The sequence below is a fragment of the Pan troglodytes genome, chromosome 8 (genome assembly GCF_028858775.2).
Source record: "Pan troglodytes isolate AG18354 chromosome 8, NHGRI_mPanTro3-v2.0_pri, whole genome shotgun sequence".
In the NCBI taxonomy this organism is placed as follows: domain Eukaryota; kingdom Metazoa; phylum Chordata; class Mammalia; order Primates; family Hominidae; genus Pan; species Pan troglodytes.
Window position 1 is genome coordinate 41,793,994 of NC_072406.2, and position 27,135 is coordinate 41,821,128.

The 27,135-nt window shown below is 44.2% G+C and overlaps 3 long non-coding RNA genes across 4 annotated transcripts in view; 2 read left to right on the plus strand and 1 right to left on the minus strand.

Moving 5' to 3' along the window:
- The window catches only part of LOC134807146 (uncharacterized), a 63,990-nt gene extending 44,480 nt beyond the window's left edge, over positions 1-19,510 (plus strand). Inside the window, exons 3-7 of the long non-coding RNA XR_010146836.1 lie at positions 14,250-14,395; positions 16,461-16,611; positions 17,400-17,483; positions 18,289-18,379; positions 19,249-19,510. This is a non-coding gene — a long non-coding RNA (uncharacterized LOC134807146). The remainder of the gene's footprint in view (positions 1-14,249; positions 14,396-16,460; positions 16,612-17,399; positions 17,484-18,288; positions 18,380-19,248) is intronic.
- Positions 799-7,506, minus strand: LOC107976951 (uncharacterized). Of its 2 annotated transcripts, none has more exons than XR_008537750.2 (2): positions 7,277-7,506; positions 799-4,405 (listed from the first exon to the last, which is right to left on the minus strand). It is a non-coding gene; the product is annotated as an uncharacterized LOC107976951 (long non-coding RNA). The 2 variants fall into 2 exon arrangements; XR_001721293.4 differs by having other exon boundaries at positions 7,156-7,454.
- On the plus strand, positions 7,567-13,414 carry LOC134807147 (uncharacterized). Its single transcript, XR_010146839.1, has 3 exons — positions 7,567-7,815; positions 7,942-8,536; positions 13,147-13,414. It is a non-coding gene; the product is annotated as an uncharacterized LOC134807147 (long non-coding RNA).
- Positions 19,511-27,135: the final 7,625 nt, after the last annotated feature.

Here is a 27,135-nt window from a genome sequence, read left to right on the forward strand (position 1 = left end):
TCAGCAAAATAGAAAGCAGAAGCGTAAGGCCCTAGACTAGGGCAGTAATTTGGGTGGTGTCATAGACAGGGGACTGTTTTACTGAGAGTCAAAGGTGATGTGTAGGGCTAGCTGATTTCTTAAAACCAAGCAGACTTGGCTTAAAGGTCTTTTTCTGGTCTGGCTGCTGTATCCTAAGGCATTGGATTGTGGAACTGATGGGAGACTTGGGTTTATTGGGGTTGGCTCCTGGGATGTGGAAGTGCATGACAGATTAGCTAAAAGCCTAATGAATAGATTTCAGGTGATTTCCAGGAATACATATTCAATGTGCCACTTTTTGTTGAAAAATGAATAAATAGAGCATCTGGGAATGAATAAAGCACTTAGCAGAGTGTTTCCCCATTGGCAGAGAGTGAGGAGCCTATGTGTGCTTGGAGCCTCTGGGAGATGCGGGAACAAGGAGCGTTTTGTTGAGATTGAAGAACACTGGGATGCTTTCTGTGCATCACACAAGCCTCTGCACCATCACTCTGAATTCAGCACCGAGATCGTTTCATTTCCAGGGCTTTTTTTCTTTTCTTTTCTAAACTCGACACAGCCCTTTGACTTGATTTTAGACCTCACTTTCATGGCCAAAGCATATATCCAGGAGGAATAGTTACCTTTTCTTTTCTTAAAACAGGGACAACAACAATGTACTGGCTGAATCTTGTATTTATAAAGCGACATTTCCACATCTGCCTTGTGAATTTCTTTCTTAGTCAAGTGGTCATAAAAAAGAGGAAGATAAAAACAAATGAAAAGAAATGGGAGTAATTTAAGTCAAGAATAACTTCCTTTTTATTAGATTTAACTTGAAACCAAGTATCATATTTATATAAATACTGTGGAAAATATTTAACCTATTCATAAAGGTTAAGTAACTAACTGATAAGCTTTGTAGGAAAAGTATGTTTAAATGCTCCCATTAAACTATAACCGGGCCAGGCAATTTTTCAAGTTTTCAAATACATACCTTCAGGAAAATGAATAGAAATGTGAGGAACAGGAAGAATTTCTTGTGAACAAATACAATGGTTCATTGTACAAATTATTGCTACTTTATGTATCAGAGGGCACAGAGTGAGTCAAAAAGTCAAAATAACAGGACTTAGAAGAAAGTCTTAATGATACAATTCAGTCTTCAGTAAAGACTAAGACAAATTACTTCAGCAGCTGGCTGAAGAAATCCAAGGGCAAGATATTTTAGCTGGTGCTCTTTTCCTATAAATAATACACAAAATGATTAGAAGATTGAGGGGTTTGGAGAGGTACACAGAACCGTGAGACTGGAAAATGTTTATATGAGTACAGGTTAGATGATGACACCTTTTTGTAGATTTCCTCTTTGAATAGAATGAAATTATCCTCCAAACCAGGAGAGTCTGAGAGTGAAAGGGGACAGGATTAATAACTATGCCAGGATAACAGGCACAACCCAGGACTGTTATGAGAAAATGGGAACATGTGTCCACCCTTTCTCTGAATCTATTTTTAGAGCTAACAATTTAAATATGTAGAGAATTACATAGGCCATCATCTGTGTTTTTGTGGGAGCTGAGAGATCCTACATTTTTAAGGACTTGTGCTAGTTCTGTTGCATTAGAGAGAAAAATGCTCACAAAATGATCAATTAAAAAAAAGTACAACTAAAAATGGAATCCTAGAGTGGCCTCAGCTGCCTGGTGGGAGCGGGTGAAGGGAAGCCTAGAAGCAGGTCTGGGGAAGAGCCTGCAGTGCTCCACGGGGAAGGAGAGACAAGGTCGGGTCACTCTGCTCATCACCGGAGGCTGGCATGCTGCCTTTCTAACAGGACCATCCAGCTCTCAGCGCTCACCGTCACCAGACAGTGGCTGCCGAGCAGATGGAGGCCGCACCTGCGCATACTCTCTGTCAAAAAGACTTCCAGAAGCTGTTGTGTCAATAACAAAGTCTCAAACAATATATGCCCCACAAAACCACCCACACTAAAATCATTCTTGAGTCTGATTTGAAAACTAGGGTCCAGCTCTGCAGAGCCATTCAAGTGGCCAGATGCCACCCTCATAGCCAGATCCATAGGTCCCCTCCATCATGCCAGGGAAAATGCTCCACTCACCACACTCAGCTTCTGCTTGCGGTTTCAGTGTTCTCTCTGTATTGGAGGGGTTTTAAAGCTAGAGGGGCCTTCACCCACTTACTGTCATTCACAGATCTGAATATGGAGATCTAGAGGGGAAAGCGACGTGCCTTCAGTCAGTCTAGAGTCAACAAGAAAACAAGACAAGCAATGACCATGCCCCTAGTGTATAAGGGTCTCTGGAGAGCTGCTGGGGTTACAGAGATGAAGAAAACATAGTCCTATAGTTCAATCTAGCAAGGTAGACAGTCTCTTTGTAGGCGGGACCAGGCTTCCCTGTAGCAGAAGGAAACTTGAAATCAGGGTAATGAGCCCCACCAGGGACGGGCCATCACGCTGCCCTGAGAGGATCAGGCGTGGACACGGGGCTTTGACTGGCTTTGACCCTCTAGCTATGCTGTAAGGCCAGGTGGGACCTGGAGTGGCCTGAGCTGGGGATTGCCGTGAACTCTTTCCCCTCTTCCAAGGCACTGTGTTAAGTAATGTCACTTTCTATTTGCACAGCAAAATCAGGGACACAGTTTTCTAGAATTTGCGGTGCCTTTCCTCCCCCAGCTTAATGGATGGTTTACCCTGGTTGGCGAGCCCTTGTTTGTGTTAGAGGTGGAACACTCTGCAGGGTTCTGAGTGGTCAGTTGTGGCCCACATACCAGTAGAGAAAAGAGGAAGAGCTGTGGAGCCCTCAAGAGCCACGAAGGACCTGCTGCTCACCACGAAATGCCTCCTCAACTGCTGCTGGCCCACCTGTGGGCAGCAGTAATTAGTGATGTACAGAATCCTGGGACCAGTGCCAGCGACCCTAGGGATACTCTGGGTGAGCTGGGCGTGCACCGCTGTGATGGCCTCTCTGGTCAGGAGACGACACGCAGTGAGAAGGAGGGAAGGGCTGGCCCAAAGGGCTTCAGTCTAAGGTGAGGCCCACAGAAAGGCCTGCGCCAAGATGCAGCCAGCAGCCGACACCTGTGGTAGCTACCTATTATCCATGCTGGGGCCAGTCCTTGATTGCTCCAAACACTCTGCTTGAAGGTTCTAATGGAAATGAGCAGGTTTTTCGATCAGGACCTAACCTAGGTGAGCTTCTGAAAAAAGCATGAAAAAGCAGCCTCCTGAACTTCCCCAAGTGACTGATGTGAAGCACATCCTACACGCTTCACAGCATGGAGATCTTCCAGTGCACACCACGGACGATGTGAATGACAGCATGGACCATCAGCAACCCGCAGAGCTGCCCGACCAAGAAGTTGTAAATCAGACGCCACACACACACAAAAAAGACAAGAAGGCCTCAAGTCCCCAATATTCGAACTGGAGTAGGCGAGTGGCTTCCCTGGTGGCTCACGCTCTGCTGAGCACCCTTCATCTGCACCAGGAAAGACGACATGGAAAATGAGGACTTGGCAGTGGAGGGGAACAGGGAAGCAGAACAGGGTGGTCCCCCAGCATCGTGGCCGCAAGTCCCTCTGAAAGCATGGATGACAATGGTAATTTAGGTGCTTCCTTCGAATGTCCCGAGGGAAAGACTGGTAAAGCAGACATACGATTGTGAGAAGAAACCCAAAGGAGTACAGAACTCACAGCACAAGTCCAAGGTCTGCTCAGCGAGCAGGTCTCTCTGCAGGGTTCAAGGGCACAGCTGGAGAGGGACATCCCGAAGCTGCAGCCAGTGGTTTCCGATCTGCCTGAACTGCCCTGAAAACACATGAAGCAGCCTCAGGGGGAGTCCATGGAGAAGGATGTCTACTGCTTGCACCTCAGAGACTTCGTAAAGTGCAGGAAAATGGGAACTGCTCGTCATATCAGCAGGCTTTAAGAAAAGATGTGTCCCCAGACTTGGCCCAGGAATTGAAGGATGACACAGTTTTCAGAGGGAGATCCTCTTCTATGAGAAAACAGCCCAGGACGGCTGGATGACCGCCATGTCCACTGAGATAGCAAGACCTCTGGAAAGAAGATGACCATAATAGGCAGAAGCCAGCTGACTGCGAGGCCAAGTTCCACCCTTTCCTGAGAGGCCCTTTGGCTCCTGGGGATCCACCTGCAGCCCACAGGGGCCTGGAAGTGCCGGGGGACCATGGTCCTGGACACCCAGAGACTTGGCAGAACATCAGCTGATGCTGCTCCCTTTAAAACACTTTTGACTGCTCTCTGGTTTGGCTACTGTTCATTAGTTGATGCTGAAACTGTTCTTACTGAAGGTACAAATAAAGATGGTGTAATATAAAAAAATTTTTTTTTAAGTGAAAGGAACCTTGTGGTGCAGGAAACCTGAAAAACAAAACAAACAAAAAAACTGAATCTTTAGCGGGTTCACCAAGAAGTGAAAATCACATACAAACCTATCGCCCAGAGGCAACCATGATTGCCTTTTGTTTTTTACCAATTTAAAAATTTCTATTCTTATTAGATGTATACAGTTTTATATTGATGTGATTCTACCATATGGGTTGCTTAATAGCCTGCTTTTGGTCACTTTAATTAATGTTAATTTGTTATTATTAATGCTGTGAATATCTTTGCATTCAATGAGTACGTTATTTTCAGAGGCTGTACAGTATTCCATCTAGTTCAAAAAGTACTATAATTTATTTAACCGATCCCCAATTTATGGACATTTGTTTCCAGTGAAATATAAACAACACTCCATTAAAAGTGTAGAGCACTTTTTAATATATTCATTTGGTTATTTCTGTAGAATTTATTCCTAGAAGTGAAATTGCTGAATTACAGAGCATACATATCTAAATACATATATATGTTTTATATCGATTACAAATATATGTATTACTATTTTAATGTAAATGATTTTATATGTATTTAAAATGCCAATGTGATTGTTAGTTTTATGGGTCAACTTAACTGGGTTAAAGGATACCCAGACAGCTGGTAAAAGATTATTTCTGGGTGTGTCCGCAGGGTGTTTCGGGAAGAGATTAGCATTTGAATCAGGAGACTGAGTGAGGAAGATTTGCCTTCACCAGTGTAGATGGCCATCATCCAACCACTTTAGGGCCCTGATACAACAAAAAGGCCGAGGAAGGGCAAATTTGCTCTCTCTTCTGCAGCTGGAACATCATCTTTTTCCCCCATCTTCAGACATCAGAACTCTAGATTTTCTGGCCTTCAGACTCCAGACTTGCTCCAGTGCCCTCTGAGCCCCATTCTCCTCTCATTCTCAGGCCTTCTGCTTCAAATTGAGGGTGACAACATTGACTCTCCTGGTTCTCAGACCTCTGGATATGAGACCTCTGGCGCAACTCACCCCTGGCTTGCACCAAACATTCTTAAAATGTTTATTGGGGTCAGGTGCAATGGCTCGCACCTGCAATCCCAGCGCTTTGGGAGGCCAAGGCAGGAGGACTGCTTGAGACCAGGAGTTCAAGACCAGCCTGTACAACAAGCTGAGACCCCATCTCTACAAAAAAAATATGTATATATATATTCAATATATATATTCATTTATTTTTGAAACAGAGTCTTGCTCTGTCACCCAGGCTGGAGTGCAATGGCACGATCTTGGCTCACTGCAACCTTCACCTCCCGGGTTGAAGCAATTCTCCTGCCTCGGCCTCCCAAGTAGATGGATTACAGGTGCCCACCACCATGCCCGGTTAATTTTTGTATTTTTAGTAGAGACAGGGTTTCACCATGTTGGCCAGGCTGGTCTCGAACTCCTGACCTCAGGTGATCTGCTCACTTCAGCCTCCCAGAGTGCTGGGATTACAGATGTGAGCCATCATGCCCGGCCTGCAAAATATTTAAAAAATTAGTTTGGCGTAGTGGCATGCACCTGTAGTCCTACCTACCTGGGAGGCTGAGGCCAGAAGATCACTTGAGCCTGGTAGGTCAAGTTTGCCCTGAGTTATGATCTTGCTGCTGCACTCCAGCCTGGGCAACAGAGTGAGACTCTGTCTCAAACAAACAAACAAACAGTTTATTGGCTGTTGGCAATTTTTATGTGAGTTGCTTGTACCTGTCCTATAGGAATTTGATATTTACTCTCTCAGAAAGAAAACCTTGCAAGACAGTCCTCTAAGTCCGTTGCTTCTCCTGCATTTTTCTATTAGCAGCACTATCTGTGTAGTTGCCCAGGATAAAGACCTCAGTTTTGGTTTTCACTGCTTTCAACTTCTACATCCACTCCAAAACTCAGCCTGGTTCATTTCATTTCTGAGATGTTTCTCAAGTAGGTTCTCTTTTCCATGTCCTCAACCCCTGCTCTAGTTCAGGCCCTTCTCTTGTTTTAATTAAGAGGTTCATGGGGATGAAGACCCGAGGCCAGAGTTTGAGTCTCCCCAAGTCCCATAAAGGTACTTATTATTTCCCTTGCTGGACTCTTATTCATCTTTGAATCTGTAGTGCCTGATGCATGATCAAGTACACATAATAGGTCCTTGATAAACAAAGGATGAAATTGTTTTTCTCATCTCCTCTCTCTCTTCAATGAATCCTCTATGTTGTTATAATTATCTAACACACAAATATGATTATGTGATTTTCCTTTTAAGAACTGCTGTGGCTGGGCTCGATGGCTCACATCTGTAATTCCAGTACTTTGGGAGGCCAGGGCGGGAGGATTGCTTGAGCCCAGGAGTTCAAGACCAGCCTGGGCAACGGCACGAGACCCTGACTCCAGCTTAAAAAAAAAAAAGAAGAATCGTTGCTAGTGTCTCACTGCCTACAGCAGGGTTTCTCAATTTCAGTACTACTATTTGGCCCAGGTAATTCCTTGATGGGGAGGCCGTCCTGTGCATTACAGGATGTTTAGCAGCATCCTTGGCTTCAACCCATGGATGTCAGTAGCACTTCCCTCCCTCCTCCCCTTGGTGAAGACAACCAAATATGTCTCTAGACTTTGACAAATGTTCCCTGGAAGGCAAAATTGCCACTGGTTGAGAACCACTGACCTACAAGAACAAGTCAAAACTTAGTTATCATGTCATTCACGACCTGGTCCTAGGCCACCTTTCCCGTCTCATTTCTTGCCTCACCTGTACCTTTGTGAACGTGCCATGTACCTTAGCGCTGTGTCTTTTCATGTCCTGTGCTCTCGGCACTTCCTTGATTAGGTGGACCAACTGCTACAACCCATAGACAAACGGGTGTTGGCTCAGACACAACTGGTTTGTTTTTGCTCACCTAACAGCGCTTTTTGGTTGAACGTGCTAATGAAACGGACCCCTTCCTACTCTTTCAGCAGTTAAGCGGGCCCGAGACTCTACCAACTTCAAAAACTGCTTCCAAGATGGCCCTGGGGATCATCTCCATTTTACCTAATGAAAGGAGAAAGGACATTGAGAAGCGCATGAAGAAGAATGTTATGGCCAGGATTGAAAAAGCTACACATCCCTTGCCGTCTCATTCTAATTGGTTAGAACTCAGTCACATGACCACACTTAACGGCAAAAAACGTATGGAAAACACCGTTTAACTGCGTGCTTAGGAGAGCAGAGGTTTTCCTAATCAGCTAGCACTCTCTTCCACAACCTACTTATTAGTTCAGCAAAATTATGGTTATTCTTTCAAGCCCAGCTTACATGTCACTCCTAGGATTATAAATTCGAATGTCCCCATGATATACTATTTTACGTTCTTTGCTTATTCTAGTGCATATTACGGTATGATTAGTTATGGCGTAAAAATCATTTTTTCCTCATCAATTTCTGGGACAGTTCCTGGTAGGTGGTGGGTATATATTTGTGAGAAAAAACAATGAGTAGTATTTAATTATATATTTAATATTATCTCATGAAAATGCCTCAAGGACAGACTGAATTTTATTGTCGTTGTTGTTGCTCTTCTAGACTCTGGGCTACGCACCTACGCTAATACAAAAGTGAGCCAGAATCATTTGCAATTTCTGGCAGGACTCTAGCATCATCTGAGGCCTAGGAGAAAAAGGATGAAGTTCCTTTTAGAGACCTGCTTTCCCAGTCTCCCCAAGCCTCAGGCATCTGCCCTACAGGCTATCCACAGATTTGTTTTCCACCGGCTTTCCACACCCTCCACTTCCACTCCCAGCACAGTTCCCTGTGGGCTCAGTGACTTAATCCTCCCACAGAAGATCTGCATTTAAAAGAGAGTGGGCTGAGCGCGGTGGCTCATGCCTGTAATCCCAACACTTTGGGAGGCTGAGGTGGGTGGATAGCAAGGTCAGGGGTTCGAGACCAGCCTGGCCAATACGGCGAAACCCCATTTCTACTAAACATACAAAAATTAGCCGGGCGTGGTGACGGGTACTTATAGTCCGAGCTACTCGGGAGGCTGAGGCAGAAGAATCGCTTGAACCCGGGAGGCGGAGGTTGCATCGAGCCAAGATCGCGCCACTGCGCTCCAGCCTGGGTGACAGAGTGCGACTCCGTATCAAAAAAAAAAAAAAAAAAAAAAAAAAAAAAAAAGGTAGGTGAGTGAGGAATCACTGGCTGGTTAGTTATATTGGGAAAGACCTAGGGGTCCTGATTTTAAAAAGGGCTAAAATGTTGCAGTTGTTTTTTCAAAAATCTACATTTGCAGGGTCTGATGTGGTGACTCATGCGTATAATCTGAGCACTTTGGGGGGCTGACGTGGGCGGATGGCTTGAGTCCAGGAGATCAAGTTTGCAGTGAGCTGTGATGGTGTCACTGCACTGCAGCCTGGGTGACAGAGTGAGACCTTGTCTCAAAATAAATAAAAATAAATAAATAAATAAATAAAACCCTACATTTGCACTTTAGCATTTCCCTAGGAAACAAAAGTAATAATTAGATAGAAAAAAAATCTGCCATGTAAAAATTCTGTAAAATTTGTAAAAAAAAAAAAAAAAAATGGGGCTGGGTGCCGTGGCTTATAGCTGTAATCCCAGCGCTTTTGGAGGCTGAGATCAGAGGATCAATTGAAGCCAGGAGTTCAAGACCTGCCTGAGCAGTATAGTGTTACCTTCATCACTACAAAAAAAAAAAAAAAAAAAAAAAATCAGTCAGGCATGGTGGGATATGTCTGTAGTCCCAGCTACTCAGGAGGTTGAGGTGAGAGGATCGCTTGCCCCCAAGAGTTAGAGACTGCAGTGAGCTATGATTGAGCCACTGCACTCCAGCCTCGGGGACAGAGTGAGACCCTGTCTCTGGAAAAAAAAAAAAAAAGGCAGAGGGGAAAGGGGAATTTTGTACCTTAGAAATGAATAATCTTTGGAACTCTGGCTATATCTATCACTGCCAAGGTAAACAGGGATAAGGCCAGGATGTGACTTTGATGCCTGGTGTTCTTATTAACCAAAATGGAGTAAGAATGAAAGTACTTTTGCAGCAAATGTTCAGGGGATTTGAGCACCCATTTAAGGCTGTAACCAAGCCAGAATTTCCTTTTTGAGGCTGGGCAGAATCTGGTCCAAAAACCATGAACAACAGGAATGTTTCTGGTAATTTTTCTCAAATCCACCAGAGGGTTCCCACTGAATTTTCTGACAAACTTAGCCTATACACTGCATCTACAAGACAAGGGAGCATTTATGTAAAGTGTTTCCCCCCACCGCCCTGACCTTAGTTACTTTGACAATTCCAACCCTCACTTTCTCCTCTGCTCGGATTGACATCTGAGAAGCAAGACCACAACCGCATACCATTTTATAGATCAGCCTGATTAAAACCAGTTCTCCCTATAGGTCACATCATGTACAAGACACACGGTTTTTGTCAAGAGACCAGCTACCAGCAGAGAAGGTTTTGATGCTATTGCTAGTAAGAAATTAGTAACTAGATCCCTGGTCTCCTTTACGCCAACTTTATAATTATACTGTTTGAGTGGTAAACCAGATCTTTGCGCCAAGGGTAATTTAGAAATTCTAGATCTGTATTCTCTCCCCCCTCCTCCTTTAATGTTCATCCTTGCTGCCTCTCCATCTTCTTCCTTCAAACATATAATTTTCCTCCACTCCCTCCTCACCCTGGCTCCTTGTTTCTGTGACCCTCTGTCACAAAAGGACAAATGCTTCTTGTTCTCCCTCATCCTGGGACATCATGGGTAACAATCAAGTAAGTGTATGCAAAAATCTAATTCAGGAGTGTGTCCTGGCTCTGCAAGGGCGTCACCCATGTGGGCTCACCGCTTGCCTCTGGGACTGAAGGTTAACATATGGCCTTATAGTGAGCTTGGGCTGCCCATGTGTCTGCATCCAGGATTTAGCCTCTCTTTTCTAAGACTAGCTCCACACAGGAGACTACTTTCTAGAACTCTTGAACTCTTCTTGATTCTGTAAACTTTTCGTACTCAGAGCTCTTTCGATATAGAAACATTTGTTGGCCCAGGTGCAGTGGCTCATGCCTGTAATCATAGGGAGGTGGGAGGGTCACTTGAGCCCAGCCTGGGCAATATAGCGAGACCCCATCTCTACAAAAACATTTAAAAATTAGCGGGTGTGGTGGTGTGCATCTGTAGTCCCAGCTACTTGGGAGGTTGAAGTGGGAGAATTGCTTGAGCCCAGGTGGTTGAGGCTGCAGTGAGCCATGATTGCGCCACTGCACTCTAGCCTGGGCAACAGAGAGAGATCCTGTCTCTTAAAAAAAAAAAAAAAGATTTGTTATATATTAGAAACTGGCTGGGTATGGTGGCTCATGCCTGTAATCCCAGCACTTTGGGAGGCCAAGGCAGGCAGATCACCTGACGTCAGGAGTTCGAGACAAGCCTGGCCAACCTGGTGAAACCCTGTCTCTACTAAAAATACAAAAATTAGCCGGGCATGGTGGTGTGCACCTGTAATCCCAGCTACTAGGGAAGCTGAGGCACGAGACTCTCTTGGACTCTGGAGGCAGAGGTTGCAGTGAGCCGAGATCGCGCCACTGCACTCCAGCCTGGGCAACAGAGTGAGACTCTGTCTCAAAAAAAATATAGATTAAAAACTAAAACCAGGGCTTTCCCGGTAAAAATGTTCTGGTCTCACTTGAGTTTTGCATCATGTTCTTCCTTCCCTGTTTTCTTCTTTACCCGCACCCCTACTGGTACAATTGGTTTCCTCTCACCCCCTCTCCTTTTAACCTATCTTTTGAGATGGGTTTTTTTAAAAAAACAAACCTCTTAAGTATACCTTGAAATCCTAAATTTTCATTTTAGCTGAAAGTCATCCAAACCATATGCATTTCAGTTGAATACTCCTGCAATTGGCCTCACTCTGCCAAAGACTTTTTTTTTTTCTTTTTTTGTTAACTGACCAAGTTTCTTTAGAATAAGGCTGGAATCATATTCGATTCCTCCAAGATCTTTTGAGGGATCACCATCACCAAGTTCCAGATTGTTATTTCATGTAGTGCGCTGTGGTTGTTTCATTCTGCTAACTTGGGAGTATTTCTCCTGCAGAATTACTCACTCTTCTTTCTTTGTGCTTTTTCCTTTTACTCTCCCTCCCCTTTGCTCTTCTCTCAGGTAGACTCTGCCTGGTTTGTCACTCGGTTTGTCTCGTGTTTCCTTGTCTCTCATGAACACTAATCCTCTGCTGAGAAATCAGGCGGGTGGGTGGCTGCCATACAGCCTCTGTGCTACAGAGGAATAGCCAACATTTCCCTCAGAGACAGCTGCTTTCCATTTCAGGAGTATCAACATTGTGGCTTTGTTGATTGTCTTTTCACCTCCAGGTTTGGCCTTGTTTGTAGCTGAAACATAACTATTTTCCCTAAGCCTTTCAGGGCCGCTGCTCCAGCTCTGTCGGCTGCAAGCCCTGCGTGTGTGTGCGTCCTGCCATGCAGACACCACCGGAGTCCCCATCAGTCACACACCCCTCCAACCCAGGGGAGAAATTAAGGCAATTGTGCTAAGGCCCACTGGTGAGGAAAATTGGCTGATCAAATTATTACTAAATGGCTTTTCCAATCTTCTCATTATTCTGTGAGAAAGGGGTGATTTCTGCAGCTTGTCAGAGCCTGGTCCCTTGTCCAGAGATAAAACCAAATCCACAAAAATCCTGTGAATGGAGAGGTTTGGTGGCTATACCTTGGAAACAAACCACAGGACCTAATTCAGCAGGGCTGCCCCTTGGTGCAGAATGCAACCAATTTTTGCCTGTTTTAAGTGAAAGCATCCCAAGATGGGAAAGTATATTCTGAGAGTGGAATGCTTTGTAGTTACTGGTACTTAAGGGATGGCGGGCGTGTTAATAAATGATTGTGCTTCTCAAAAGTTATCCCTTTCTGCTCCCGGGTTACTTCTCCTGAGGGAGTCCAGTGATAAAGATCATTAATATGTTTCCTGTAACTGAATCAAAGGGAAGCTTTGCTATCTGCATTGTGTGTGCCAGATTACGATGTCCACTTATTAACTCTTTGATAGTCATAATGACCACAGAGCTTTTATATATATACATATATATTTACATACATACCCACAAAGACATATGTATATATTGCACATACATCACATATATATAAAGTCTTCGTGTATATTTCTATTTGTCTGTATTTTCTTCTTTAAGAGTCAGGATGTTGTTTTATTGCTCAGGCTGGAGTGCAGTGGTGTGATCATAGCTCACTGTAGCCTACTACTGGGCTCAAGCAATCCTTCCTCCTCAGCCTCCTGAGTAGCTGGGACTATAGGCATGTACCACCACAACTGGCTAATTGTATTTTACTTTTTGTAGAGATGGGATCTTGCTGTGTTGCCCAGGCTGATCTTGAATTCCTGTACTCAAGTGACCCTCCTGCCTTGGCCTCTCCAAATGCTGGGTTTATAGGCGTGAGCCACCGCGCCTGGTCTGTCTGCGTATTTAACCTGGATCCGCAAATACCTATGTGAATGTGGATATGTCACTTGATGTGTCTGTTTCTCAGTTTGCCCATCTGTAAAATGAAGGAGTTGGACAAGCTGGGGTGCTTGGTGATGAGGTGCTTCTGCCTCCTGTGAAACTACTGTGTTCCATTTCCCTCCTTCAGCACAGTTCCGGTCACATGATCGGCTCTCAGTGCAAAATGATGTACCAGTGCATGATAGGAACCACATGATTGCTGAGATTATGTCCAGTGCTAAGACTCTGTGATTCTTTTGTTTTTAGACAATTTGGCCAGGAAGTGACCGGCAATGGAAAGAGGGAAATAATCAGCACATCCGCATGTGTGCCCATCTCAGAGACACAAACTGTGAATAACAACTCACTTGGCTTCATAACCAAGACCTACTCTGAGGAATTGCATCTCTTCCTTGGAGACCTTGATTGGCCTGCTAGGTTAAAGGCAAGGGGCAGATTTAATCTAGATTGACTTTAGCAAGACTTTTGACTCAGTCTTGGGCAACATACTTATCAATAAACCTTTTGCTTCTCACCCAGTTTGCTTATTTACCTCATTCTGACACATCTTGCATATGGCTGCCAACTTAAACCTCTTAAATGTCACTCTCTTTAAAAGTCAGGAGTGGCTCTCAGAGGCCTTTCTTCTGATGATTTCCAAGTCCCTCACCTTGGCATTCAGGCTTTATTGGGTTTTCTGCCACCTTTTCCTTCCAACTTCATTTCTAGGAGTCTCCCACAGACCTGTCTCTCAAATAACAACAATCTTCTAGTTGCTTTTTCCCTCCCAGGGGTGCCCCCCACCACACCCTATGCTTGTTCTTGCTCCAGGTAAACCCTGAATACTTTCTGATACAAAGCCAATGATTCCTCCCTGCATCCCGATCCATCCTTTAAAGCCCAGATCAAGACCTGTCTCCCTTGGCCAGGCACAGTGGCGCATGTCTATAATCTCAGCACTTTGGGAGGCCAAGGTGGGAGAATGGCTTAAGCCCAGGAGTTCAAGACCAGCCTGGGCAGCATAGCAAGATCTCATCTCCCAAAAAATAAAAAAAAAAAAAGAAAATAAAATTAGCTAGGCATGGTGGTATATGCCTGTAGTCCCAGCTACCTGGGAGGCTGACGAGGGAGGATCACTTGAGCCAAGGAGTTGGAGATTGCAGTGAGCTATGATTGCCCCACTGCATTGCAGCCTGGGTGACAGAGTGACTGAGAGAATGAGAACTTATTTCAACAACGTCAATAACAACAAAGAACCTGTCTCGGCCATTAAGGTTTCCTGATGAGCCTGTTTTGGAGGGATCTCTCCTTCCTCTGGTTTTCTGAGTCGCTGTAGACTATAGACACTATCTTGCCCTTGTTCCTACTAGGCATTTCACTAAATTCTTGGAGGAGTCTGAGAGAACTTGGGGGCGCTTGAGGAACCCAAAGGTGTGAAGTAAAAGCTGGAAACCAAGATTGCTGGGAAAGTTCAGAGAAAGTAGAGATACTTCGTTTGATGGAGATCACATGCAAGGTAATGATATAGGAGGTAGAAAGAAATTAGGCAGAGAGTGAGGGCAACAGAGTCCTTGGCAGAGCTTCCCTTTTAGCAAAAAAGCAGCCCAAGAAATTATTTTTTTTCTAACAAAGAGCACCCTGAAAAATCCAGCTGCAAAAATAGATACTGGAAACTTGCATGGGGGAATGCCGGCAGCTGTGCCAACAGAAAAGGGCTACCTCGGGACCAGGAATGTCCAACATGGAAGCTCCATCTTTCCTTTTTTTTTTGTTACCACGTGTACTGTTACTACGTGTACAGTAAAGCAATGGGCAACATGGCGCAGGCCAGGCATAATAAAAGATTAGGGTGGGGGTGGCCAGAAATTCGTACCCTATGCAAATGGCACACCGGGTCCAACCAGTCTTTCTTGCCCTGTGTAAATCAGACACTACCTCCTCACCAGCTCAGCTATGAAACCCCCTGCATTTCACTGCGGAACTGGCAAACCATTTCTCCAGGACCCCTCTCTGCATCAGAGAGCTATTCTCTTTCTTTTGCTTATTAAACTTCTGCTCTTAACCTCACTCTTTTGTGCGCCTGCGTCCTTGTTCTCCTTGGCTGTGAGACCACGAACCTCGGGTGATACTCCAGACAACGAAGCCATTTCAGTAATTTCATAAGAATCTAAGTGTATAATTAGGTATCAAGTCTACATTGTCACTGACAGTGCGTCAAGGAAAATAGAAATGGTTTACCAGGGGAGGCACTAAAACGTCCTTTACTTTGTCATATCTTTAAGGTTGATGAGGTTCTCATTTACTTGTAGTGGTTTAGGAAAAGCACTGATCAAAGACAGAAATTTGAAAACATGCCCTACTTCAGTGGTCCAACTTAGGCCAAAGTCTTAATGCTTTTAAAGTAACGCTGACAGATATTTGACTTGATAAAATAAAAATTAAGTTAAAAATAAATTATAAACATACTGGTGATATTTCACTTGATAAGTTGAAAAATAAATTGTAAAGATACTGGGTATTTAGAAACCAATTTCATAATCCCGTGAAAATTTTCCTATATTTCTCTTAAGCTAGGGAATGACAACAATATTAAAATTTGCTGGGTTAATAGTTTTTTTTTTTTTTTTTTTTTTTTTTTTTTTTTTAAGACGGAGTCTCGCTCTGTAGCCCAGGCTGGAGTGCAGTGGTGCGATCTCCGCTCACTGCAAGCTCCATCTCCTGGGTTCATGCCATTCTCCTGCCTCAGCCTCCCGAGTAGCTGGGACTATAGGCACCCACCACCACGCCCAGCTAATTTTTTTGTATTTTTAGTAGAGGCAGGGTTTCACTGTGTTCGCCAGGATGGTCTCGATCTTCTGACCTCGTGATCCGCCCGCCTCAGCCTCCCAAAGTGCTGGGATTACAGGCTGGTTAATAGATCTTATATACAAATATCACCGGATGCGGTGGCTCACGCCTGTAATCAGCACTTTGGGAGGCTGAGGCAGGTGGATCACTTGAGGCCAGGAGTTCGAGACCAGCCTGGGCAACATGGTGAGACCCCCATCTCTACCAAAAATAGAAAAAGTAGGCCAGCATGGTGGCCTGCACCTGTAATCCCAGTTATTCATCAGGCTGGGGCATGAGAATTGCTTGAACCCAGGAGGCGGAGGTTGCAGGGAGCCGAGATCGCACCACTGCACTCCAGCCCAGGAGACAGAGTGAGACTCTGTCTCAAAAGAAAACAAAACAAACAAATATGTAGTTACTTACGGGATTAGTTATAAAAACAGACAATAGATGTGGAAGCACTCTGACGAAGTTAAGAAGACCCCAGAAAGAGAGATATTTTTATTCTTAGAAACCATCTTTTTTTTGGACTTGTTTTTGTTCTAATGTAACCCTCAGGTAAATGACAGCCAGCCTTCCTAACTAGGGGGTAAGTTTGACTCAAACAAGTGATTAACCATTACCCTGCCTCTGTCTTAAGACTTAGTGAATGAAATCTCCTATCTCTGGCAGCGACCCTCTCCACTCATCTTTTATTGGATTCTTGGGCAAAGTTTGTTTTTCATCTCAGTTACTTTGCCTCCTTTTTATAGGGAGTCTACTCCAAGATCAAAGGCAACCTATAGCAATTTATGAGAAATGAAGGAAGTGGGAGAGATGCTAAGTTACTTTAAGGGATGTTCTGAAATCATGAATCTAGCTGGAATAGCTGGTGTTGGCTGTGTCCAGAAGAGCTGGGACAAGGTACGGCTTTTTGGTGTGGGGAGAGGGACATGAGAGCTTGCTCTTTGGAACATGGGCCTTCATGCCAAGTCTGATGGGTGCTTCCTAATGCTGAATAAGCCTCGGAGTCACCTGGGTTCCTTTTAATTTAAAAATGTATTTTTAAATTTTTGTGGGCACATAGTAGGTGTACATATTTGTAGGGTACATGAGATGTTTTGATACAGGCAGGCAATTTATGAAGAATGGGGTATCCATCTTCTCAAACATTTATCCTATGTGTTACAAACAACCCAGTTACACTCCTTTAGTTATTTAGAAATGTATATTAAATTGCTATTGACTATAGTTGCCCTGTTGTGCAATCAAATAGTATGTCTTACTCATTTTTTTTTTTTTTGGTACCCATTAACCATCGCCACCTCCCTCCAAGCTCCCTACTCCTTTTTCTTGCTCTGTTGCCCAGGGTAGAGTGCAGTGGCATGATCATGGCTCACTGCAGCCTTGGATTCCTGGCCTTAAGTGATCCTCCTGCCTCAGCCTCCCGAGTAGCTAGGACTACAGGTGCATGCCACCATGCCCAGCTAACTTCTTTTATTTATTTTTTATTTTTGAGATGAAGTCTCACTCTGTCGCCCAGGCTGGAGTGCAGTGGTGCAAAATCTCGGCTCACTGCAACCTCTGCCTCCCTGCAACTTCTGCCTCCCGGGTTCAAGCAATTCTCCTGCCTCAGCCTCTTGAGTAGCTGAGATTATAGGCACTTGCCACCATGGCTGGCTAATTTTTTTTTTTTTTTTTTGTATTTTTAGTACAGACAGGATTTCCACATGTCGCCAGGCTGATCTCAGACCTGGATCTTCCCACCTCAGCCTCTGAACGTGCTGGGATTACAGGTATGAGCCCCCACACATGGCTACCTTGGGTTTCTTTTGAATGATGCAGATGGTTGGGCCTTACTTAAATGATTCTTCAGGTCCCTAGTGAGTCCAAAGCTTTCATATCTCAAAGTGTTACAAGTGTCTGGAGGCTCAAACAGCCTCGAGAATCACTGATCTATGTCCCTGATGTCTAGCAGTCTCTTTAAGTCGGTCCTCTTCCCTACAAATATGCTTATATTTTTCAGAGGACTCCTAAATAAGTCCTTGGTTAATCCTGAGTCTGGTTCATTCACTGGCAAAGAACAAAGAGAAAATTTACAAACACGAGAAGGCCTCAGAAGTCAGACTACATAAATTATTTTGGAAAAGGCTTTTCCTTCTTGTATGATTTTCAGAGGGACTTTGGGACACACACACACACACACACACACACACACACACACACACACACAAAGTCTGGGAGACAAAGTAAACAGGAAAGAAAAGATTGTCTTTTACTGCTTGACGGTTTAAGTGAAAAAAAGTTTATTTCAAAAAATATTTCGACTCCCCCTTTTTTCCCTTTAAAAGTGCATCAAGCTATTTTTAGGAGGGCAGGGTGGCTGGTTTTGGGGGACGAATGAAAGCATGACATCACCATGCTATTTTGGTAGAGCAAGAAGAGAAACATGCCAGGCTAGGTTGGCTTGGGCTTGGTTCTGTGTGTTTAGGAGCTGAATCGCGTCTTTTTCTAATTTGGTTTCTCTCAGAGCTGTGGCTCTTCACCGGAGACTGGAAGCATAATATTTATTCAAAGCTAATTTGTAAACTTCATTTTCAGTTGAAGGTCTGGAATGGAAACTCCTATTGTGATCTTAAGGGCTGTAACCCAGAGAATCTGGTTCTTCCTGGAGTATTTCAGCAGGGATCAGGTTTGCAGACTTTTTCTCAAGGGCCCCAACGAGAAACCTGACTGCCTGCTCTATTTTAGGTCAACTGTGGGGTATCGGTTTGGAAAACAAATTCTTAACCTGAACTTTTTGTTGCTGATAAGGGCTTTGCGGCTAGCAAAGAGGTAGCTTTCTCACTCATTTGGATTTTGCAGTGGAATCGCTCCCTGCATGTGTGTTATTGTCAGCAACTCCTATTTTCCCCAGAGAGGTTTTGAAATGTTCTTTCTGAATGTTCATGTTTATAACTTTTCTCAAGTGGAGCTCCTGCTTCCTAAAACACATTCAGCTTGTTCAAGAACTCGCCCCCACCTCCCACCCCTGGAGACAAAAGTATACCTTTGTGTGCATCTGTTAAGCCTAAGATGTCTGAGATGGTTGTTTTCTAAACTAACTCACCAATCGCTTTATCATTAAAAGCAGCATTTTACTCCCATGTTCCTAACCTATTTATGGGTCTGTGATAGATGGTTATTTTTTTGGCAGGCTTGAGATAAGCCTGGGTCAAGGAAACAGCTTGTGTTCGTCTCTTTAAGCCTCACTCATCCTTGCCATATCATTTCATGATTTCCTTTCCTGTTATCTTCAAACATTCCCTCAAAGCAGAAATTGACAAGAGCGAGGAGGTTGGGAAAGGGCTGGCAAAGCAGTTGTTTTTCTTCGTGTTCTAAAATGGATGTTTTCCTTTCCCCCACAACCCCCACTCCCACCCCACTTGCAACCTTTCTTTTTTATTACCCACCCCCGGGGTCTCTAAAGATGATGGAAAAAAAGAACTCCTTTCCCTCTTTAAAGAAGGGTCTCTAAGAGGTTTCTAATCAGCTCACTGTCAGCCTGTTTCCTCTGATCAGCTTAAATAGGTCCACTTGAAGTTCACAACTGCCAAAACCGCGTGTTCAGACTGAAAGGCTGGGAGCATTTCAGACGCATTTATGAACTTCCACCAAGATGATCCGGCAGGCTGAAATCGCAGGGAGAGCGTCTGTTCAACAAACCCTTTCTTCTTGATTGAATTAGTGTTGCCCACTAACAGGATGAGGAATTCCCACTCCACAAGCTGACTTTTTTTCCTCTTTCCACCTCCCGCCTCCCTCCATTAAAATGTAAACTTGATTCCTGTGTCCTTTGCCGGAGCCTGGCTTCCCTGTAAGCCCATCATAAACATCTTGGTAGAAATGCAACTTTTAACCTCTCCTTGATGGTTTTCTGTCTAACTTTATACATGGGGAAAAAATGGTGAAAGACGTTATCTCTGGCGGGTGCAGGCGTGTAGGGGCAGGAAGTTTCTGCACTGTGGCTGCTCTGGTCCTTTCGTAACTGAGGTTTTCCTGCCCTGTCCTTTAGCAAAGAATGGCTTTGTTAACCATTAGCCACTGACAAGAGTGTGTCCATTTCAGCAAAATTAATAAGAGATAGCATTTTTCTTCCTTCTAAATGGCCCATGTCAGTAATTAACATCGCCTTTCATTACTCAACTTGAAAGCGCCTTCTCGGCCTCCCTCTGACCTTGCCCTGGCTTTGTTAAACTGTGGCCTCCAGCCTGTGAGAGACCTAAATGCAGAAAAAGTTTTGTGACCGAGATGCCTTGAAAGAATCATTCGACAAATATTTATTGAGTGCCTACTGTGTGGGGCTACCAAGTTGAATCAGACATAAACTCTAATGGAGAAAAAAAGAAAAAAACTGGGAGAAAAGATAAAAGGGGTTTGTTTAAAATAGCCCCAAGATAACAGATAATGATGGTTACCCCAGGACAGGAGCAGATCCGGTGTTGTGGGGGCCTGGGCTAAGCGAGATGGCCGAGGGGAAAGTGGGTGAAAGTTTTATGGAAAAGGGGACAATTGAGAGAAACATTATAACGGAGTTCAGAGCAAAAAAGGAATATAAAAGTTCAAATGAGCTTTCCTTACTCTTTAGGGAATGAGGGAAGGCGTAACTTCATAGAGAATATATGTTTAAAGCTCAAGAGAGAACTTTCCCTCTTCTTGGTTGGCTGCTTGAACGTATACCTAGCCAATAAGGAGTTCACCATTGAAATGTTAATAATTGCACTAAAGTCTAGTTTAGCCAACCCTCACCCAAAAGTGTGTGAAATATTTTCCTGTTATGTTTTCCCCGCCAGGAGAATTCTTGGTCACAGGGGTAGAAGTGTCACATTAGGGTGAGTTGAATTAGACTCTATGTTCTTCATGACTATAACCATGAACTCCATTGTTCATGGAGCCACCCGGAAAAGCCCAAATGCCCAGGAGGAAAGAATCGGTGGAAAAAATTATGGTGCAGCATCGGATGGCATCTACTTGCAACCAGGATGGTGAAGATTTTTAATGGTTTGTGAAAAAGCAAAAGTGTCATATTCTTATTTTTGTGAAGAATGTGAATATTTTCATATTGAGAAGTACAGACTAGAAGACTAAACATTAAAATGTGATTAATAGTTATTGGTAGGTGCTGGAGAAACAAATGATTTGTATATTTCTTCCCTGTGATTTTCAGGATTTTCCAAAATGTTTACAATGCACAGGTGTTACTTTTGCAATCAGGTAAAATGCTATTAAAGAACAAGGATGCTGAGGGAAAAAAGGACTTCTTTATTAAGGGGAGAATTTAAATGTAGATAATTATGAAAATGGCTGGGAGAATTCTTTTCTGTGCCACGTTGAATGCCATCAGTTTTAAAAACAGAAAAACTACACAACCCTGCAATCAGAACCGAACACGAGAGTCTGTTTTAAGTAACAATGACTGTCATTCAATAAACTCGATGGGAGATTTCCCTTTCAGCTAAAAATTTGTCAGTTGATTTTTTTAGAAATTCTTGCAGTGAAAGAATCATTTCTCCTTGTCTCAGATGGAATGTAGCTCTCGTAGATTTTGGGTTCTGAATTATTCAAGGGTCAAAAATCTACTACAAGGTTGTCCTGATTACTTTTTTTTTTTTTTTTGTAAATTCTTTGTTATTGCACTCTTGCTCGAGCCTAAAGATACAAAAATCTAAAGTCCAGCTATTCATCTAATTATGGCCTTCACTAAATAATAGATACAAATAAAGAGGTTTCTTGTGCATAAATGAACAAGAAACCTCTTTATTTGTATCTATTATTTCGTAGTTTTCTTCTACTCAAATGGCATAAATCAGATAAGTTATTTATTTCACAATTGGTGGCAAGTCTGCAAAAGTCGCCGAAATTGTGATGCAGCTGTCTGCAGATCGTAAGCAGAGGAAACAGCTTCTGCTTTCATTCAAATCCTGGGCCCGGCTATTTGCAATAGAAAAGCTAAGTTGGATGTGGGGGTGGGATGGAGGTGACAGAGAGAAGGCAGAGAAATGGGAAAAATGCAAACCTGTAGTTTAGGTTAAAATTGGTTTCCAGCTTCTTTTGGCATTTTGTATCATTTATGCCTCACAATATGAAAAGCAACAACCACCCCTGCGGGTGCCCCTCCCCCAGGCCTGGATTGTTTTTTTTTGTCATCTGAGTCATTCAGAATTGTGGGGCAGAAAACACATAAACAGAATGAGAAATGCTGTTTGCCATGAGCACGCAACTTTTAAAACTGTTTCGGGCCTTGAAAGAAGGTTCCTTCCTTTTCTCCTTCCAAAGACTCAAAAAGAAAAAAAAAACTCAAGAAAATACTTCTGTCTTTACGATGAAAGGATTCACGTCCTGTCTGTCCCTGGCAGCCGGAAAGAACAGAGTTGCTGGCTGAGAAGTCAGAGGTGACTTAGGGAGAGAAGTCCAGCCCCAGAGCAGAAAGGCTGGCGGTCAGTAGGGATAACATGGTCTCCACTGAACCTAGGCTGGGGGCAGGAGTGGGGAGCGGGGAGGGAGAAGGGGAGCAGATCTGATTGACCTTGTCCTTGGGAGTCTCAGGAATGGGAAGGAACAATCTCCTTCGAACCTGTTTTGTACCAACTAGTGTCCCAGATACTTAGAAATATTTTCTTCTCCCTCCTTGCCTTGCTTCCTGGGAGTTTATAGGAAACCCAAATTTAAAACATGAACAAAAGCGAAAACCGAATCAGGTAGGTGGGAGAAGAGAATACGGATAATGCACTGCAAGCTTGCTATGGTTGACCAAGCAAGTTAACTCTGAACTTCACAGCATCAAATGCAAAACAAGGGGGTGGGTTGGCAGTGAGTGGAGGAAGCGGACCCACAGTTGTGTATTTTTGGTTCTTTGTGAGGAAGATGGCATGCCCACAGGAAGAGAAAAGCCTTGGCCACCACTGGATAGAAAATTCTCCTGTGTTGCTTTATGTAGGAGACGTTTGAAATGTGGTTGAAAATGTACTAGGAAACGTTTCTAAGTGCTTTGCTTTTCCTTGAAACTTTTTGGCCTTCTCTGTCTATTCAACCTTGGTTATTAAAATTTATTCTCTGATATTTCATCCTATAGCTTCTTGTATAGAGATGAACATATGAAACTCAATCATTTGTATCCCTACAGAAGACTTTTTTTTTTTTTGGAGATGGAGTCTCGCTCTGTTGCCCAGGCTGGAGTGCAGTGGCACGATCTCAGCTCACTGCAACCTCCACCTCCCGGGTTCAACTGATTCTCCTGCCTCAGCCTCTCAAGTAGCTGGGACTAGAGGTGCCTGCCACCAAGCCTGGCTAATTTTTGTATTTGTAGTAGAGACGGGGGTTCACGATGTTGGCCAGGCTGGTTTCAAATTCCTGAGCTCAAGTGATCCACCTGCCCTGTCCTCCCAAAGTGCTGGGATTCCAGGCTTGAGCCACCATGCCCGGCCAACAGTAGACAATCAAAATTGTCAGAGATGCTTGAACTAGAGCGACTCCATCTTGAATACAGGCTGGGTAAAATGAGGCTGACACCTACTGAGCTGCATTCCTAGAAATAAAGGCTTTCTAAGTCACAGGATGAGATAGGAGGTTGGCACAAAGTACAGGTCACAAAGGCCTTGCCGATAAAAGGATGTGGTAAAGAGGCTGTCCAAAACCTACCCAAACCATGATGGAGAGAAAAGTGACCTCTGGTCATCCTCACTGCTCATTATACACCAATTACAATGCATTAGCATGCTAGAAGACACTCCCACCAGTGCCATGACAGTTTACAGATGCCATGGCAATGTCTACCTTATGTAGTCTAAAAAGGGGAGGAGCCCTCAGTTCTGGGAATTGCCCACCTCTTTCCGGGAAAACTCATTAATTATCTACTCCTTGTTTAGCATAAAATCAAGAAACAACCATAAAAATAGCTGACCAGCAGCCCTTGGGGCTGCTTTGCCTATCGGGTAGCCATTCTTTTATTTCTTCACTTCTCTAATAAACTTGCTTTTCACGTTACTCTGGATTTGCCTTGAATTTTTTTTTGCGAGAGATCCAAGAATCCTCTCTTGGGGTCTAGTTCGGGATCCCTTTCTAGAAACAGAATTGCAATACCCCACATGGTAAGCATTTAACAAACGCCTGTTGAGTGAATGGGTGAAAAATAGTAATTCAATGTACCATCAATAAACAATTAGAGAAAGTCTTGAAAATATTTTAAGTGGGGTGTGGTGGTTCATGCCTGTCATCCCAGCACTTTGGGAGACCTGATGTGGGAGGAGCGCTTGAGGCCAGTAGTTCCAGGCTGCAGTGAGCTATGATCACATCACTGAACTCCAGAGTAAGACCCTGTCAACAAAAAAGAAAAGAAAAAGAGGAAAATAAAGAAAAAGTAATTTAGTTATGGTGGTAAAAGAATTGAAAGAAAGAAAAAAAAGAAAGAGAAAGAAAGGGAGAAAGGAGGGAAGGAGGAAGGGAGGGAGGAAGGAAGCAAGGAAGGAAGGAAGGATTTTAGTTAGGTGTTAAAATAATTGACTCTTCCTCTGCCTCCACACAGCCTGCAACCAGCAGCTGGTGCCCAGCATGCAAATGTATCACTACCAGCACCAGAGGTAACAGATACTACAGCTGGAGCTGCAGAAAGAGCCTCCTGAGGAGCTGGACTCTGCAGATGAGAATGAAAGCAGTGACTTTATGGTGTACAGGTGTCCAGGCGTGGCCCTGAACAGGGAGACGGTGGTGTGCAACCCTCTTTTTGGTCACTTCTTGCTGTCAGTGGCCCACGCCCACTGCCCCACTGAAGTGACCCCCAAGGCTGCAGGACACCCACCTGCTCCATGAGTGGGGAGAGGCAGGGCCCACGCTTCTCATTACAAAAATATGTTCTGACACTCTGAGTACTTGTGGCTGGGCTGGAGAGGCATTGGGCCCTGGGATCTCTTGCCAGGGAGACATCCCCCCTGCAACTTTGTGCTAGGGAATCTTCTGTCCCCTCTTGTGTCTCTTCTTTCCAGTCTGGACCTTCAAATTGGAGGGGGTGAGGAGAACCCTAAAGCCCAGCCATTGATGGGGAGTTCTGGAGACAAAAGCTAATTAAAGTTCATTTCAAACCTGTGGGGAGAAAAATTCTAGACATAAACCTAATGTAAAGAAACACATAAAATTTTATTGGAGGACAAAAGAAAAGTGGAATGAGCACACATATCATGTTTTTGGATGGTAAGAATAAAAATTGTGAAAGTGTCAATTTTTTTCTAAATCATCTATTAATTCAATGCAAGCTCATGAAAAATTACAAAGGGATTGTTTTAGTCCATTTTATGTTGCTATAACACCACCACAGACTAGGTAATTTATAATAAGCAGAAATTTGTTTGGCTCATAGTTCTGGAGGCTGGAAAGTCCAAGAGCATGGTGCCAGCATTTGGTGAGAGCCTTGGTGCTGCATCATCCCATGGCAGGAGTTGACAGGACAAGAGAGAGGGCTAGAGTAAGACAGGGAAGGTGATCCAAATGTACTCTTTTATCAGGAATCCACTCTTGAGATAACTAAGCCACTCCTGCAATAACGTCATTAATTCATTTATGTAGATATTGCCCTCCTGACCTAATCACCTCTTAAATGTCTCATCTCTCAACATTGTTGCACTGGGCATTAAATTTCCAACACATGAACTTTCGGGGGCCACATTCAGACCAAAACAGGGATATTTTATGAAATTTGACAAGCTGATCTGCTAGTTTATATAGAATGGAAAATACACAGATTAATAAAATAGATTTAAATTTCTTTTTTTTCTAAAGACAGGGTCTCACTTTGTCACCCAGGTGGGAGTACAGTGGTATGATCATAGCTCACTGCAGCCTCCAGCTCCTGGGCTCAACCAGTCCTCCTGCTTCATCCTCCCAAGTAGCTGGAACTATAGACATACACCACATCTGGCTAATTAAAACTTTTATTTTTTTGGTAGAGACGGGGTCTTACTATGTTACTCAGGCTGGTGTCAAACTTCTGGCCTCAAGTGATCCTCCTGCCTTAGCCTTCCAAAGAGCTGGGATTATAAGCCAACTCACCTGGCCAATAAAAAAGATTGGCACCACTTTTAAAATTTGAATTTGTTGCCAACAATAAAAATTTGAGCTGGGCATGGTGGCTTACGCCTGTAATCTCAGCACTTTGGGAGGTCAAGGCAAGTGGATCACAAGGTCAGGAGTTCGAGACCAGCCTGACCAACATGGTGAAACCCTGTCTCTATCAAAAATACAAAAATTAGCTGGTGTGGTGGTGCATGCCTGTAATCCCAGCTACTCGGGAGGCTGAGGCATGAGAATCACTTGAACCCATGAGGCAGAGATTGCAGTGAGCCGAGATCACACCACTGCACCCCAGCCTGGGTGACACAGTGAGACTCCGTCTCAAGAAAAAAAAAAATTGAGGTTTAATGCAGTGACATAAATAAAATATGATCAACAGTTTTGGATAAAATATTTGCAAGCTACATGGTTGATAAAGGTTATTCATAATATGTCAGAAGCTCATACAAGTAAAAAAAGGAAAAAAGGCAGAAAGATGGATAAAAATGGAAACAGTCAAGTGATTCACTTAAACCAATCTACGTGTGAAAACATTCTTAATCTCATTAGTAAAACAGTGAACACAGATCAAAGTGTGGCCGGAATTGGTTGGTTCTTGGGCTCACTGACTTCAAGAATGAAGCCTTGGACCCTCACGGTGAGTGTTACAGGTCTTAAGGTGGCGCGTCTGGAGTTTGTTCCTTCTGACGTTCGGATGTGTTCGGAGTTTCTTCCTTCTGGTGGGTTACTGGTCTCGCTGGCGCAAAAGTGAAGCTGCAGACCTTCCTGGTGGATGTTACAGCTCTTAAAGCGGCGCATCTGCAGTTGTTCGTTCCTCCCGGTGGGCTCATGGTCTCGCTGGCTTCAGAAGTGAAGCTGCATATCTTCCCGGTGAGTGTTACAGCTCATAAAAGCAGCATGGACCCAAAGAGTGAGCAATAGCAAGATTTACTGCCAAGAGCGAAAGAACAAAGCCTCCACAGTGTGTAAGGGGGCCCAAGCGAGTTGCCGCTGCTGGGTCGGGGTGCCTGCTTTTATTCTCTTATCTGGCCCCACCCACATCCTGCTGATTGGTAGAGCCGAGTGGCCTGTTTTGACAGGGCACTGATTGGTGCGTTTACAATCCCTGAGCTAGACATAAAGGTTCTCCACGGCCCCACCAGGCTCAGGAGCCCAGCTGGCTTCACCCAGTGGATCCCGTACGGGGGCTGCAGGTGGAGCTGCCTGCCAGTCCCGCACCATGCGCTCGCACTCCTCAGCCCTTGGGTGGTCGATGGGACTGGGCGCCGTGGAGCAGCGGGTGGCGCTCGCCGGGGAGACTTGGGCTGCACAGGATCCCACGGAGGCGGGGGAAGGCTCAGGCATGGCGGG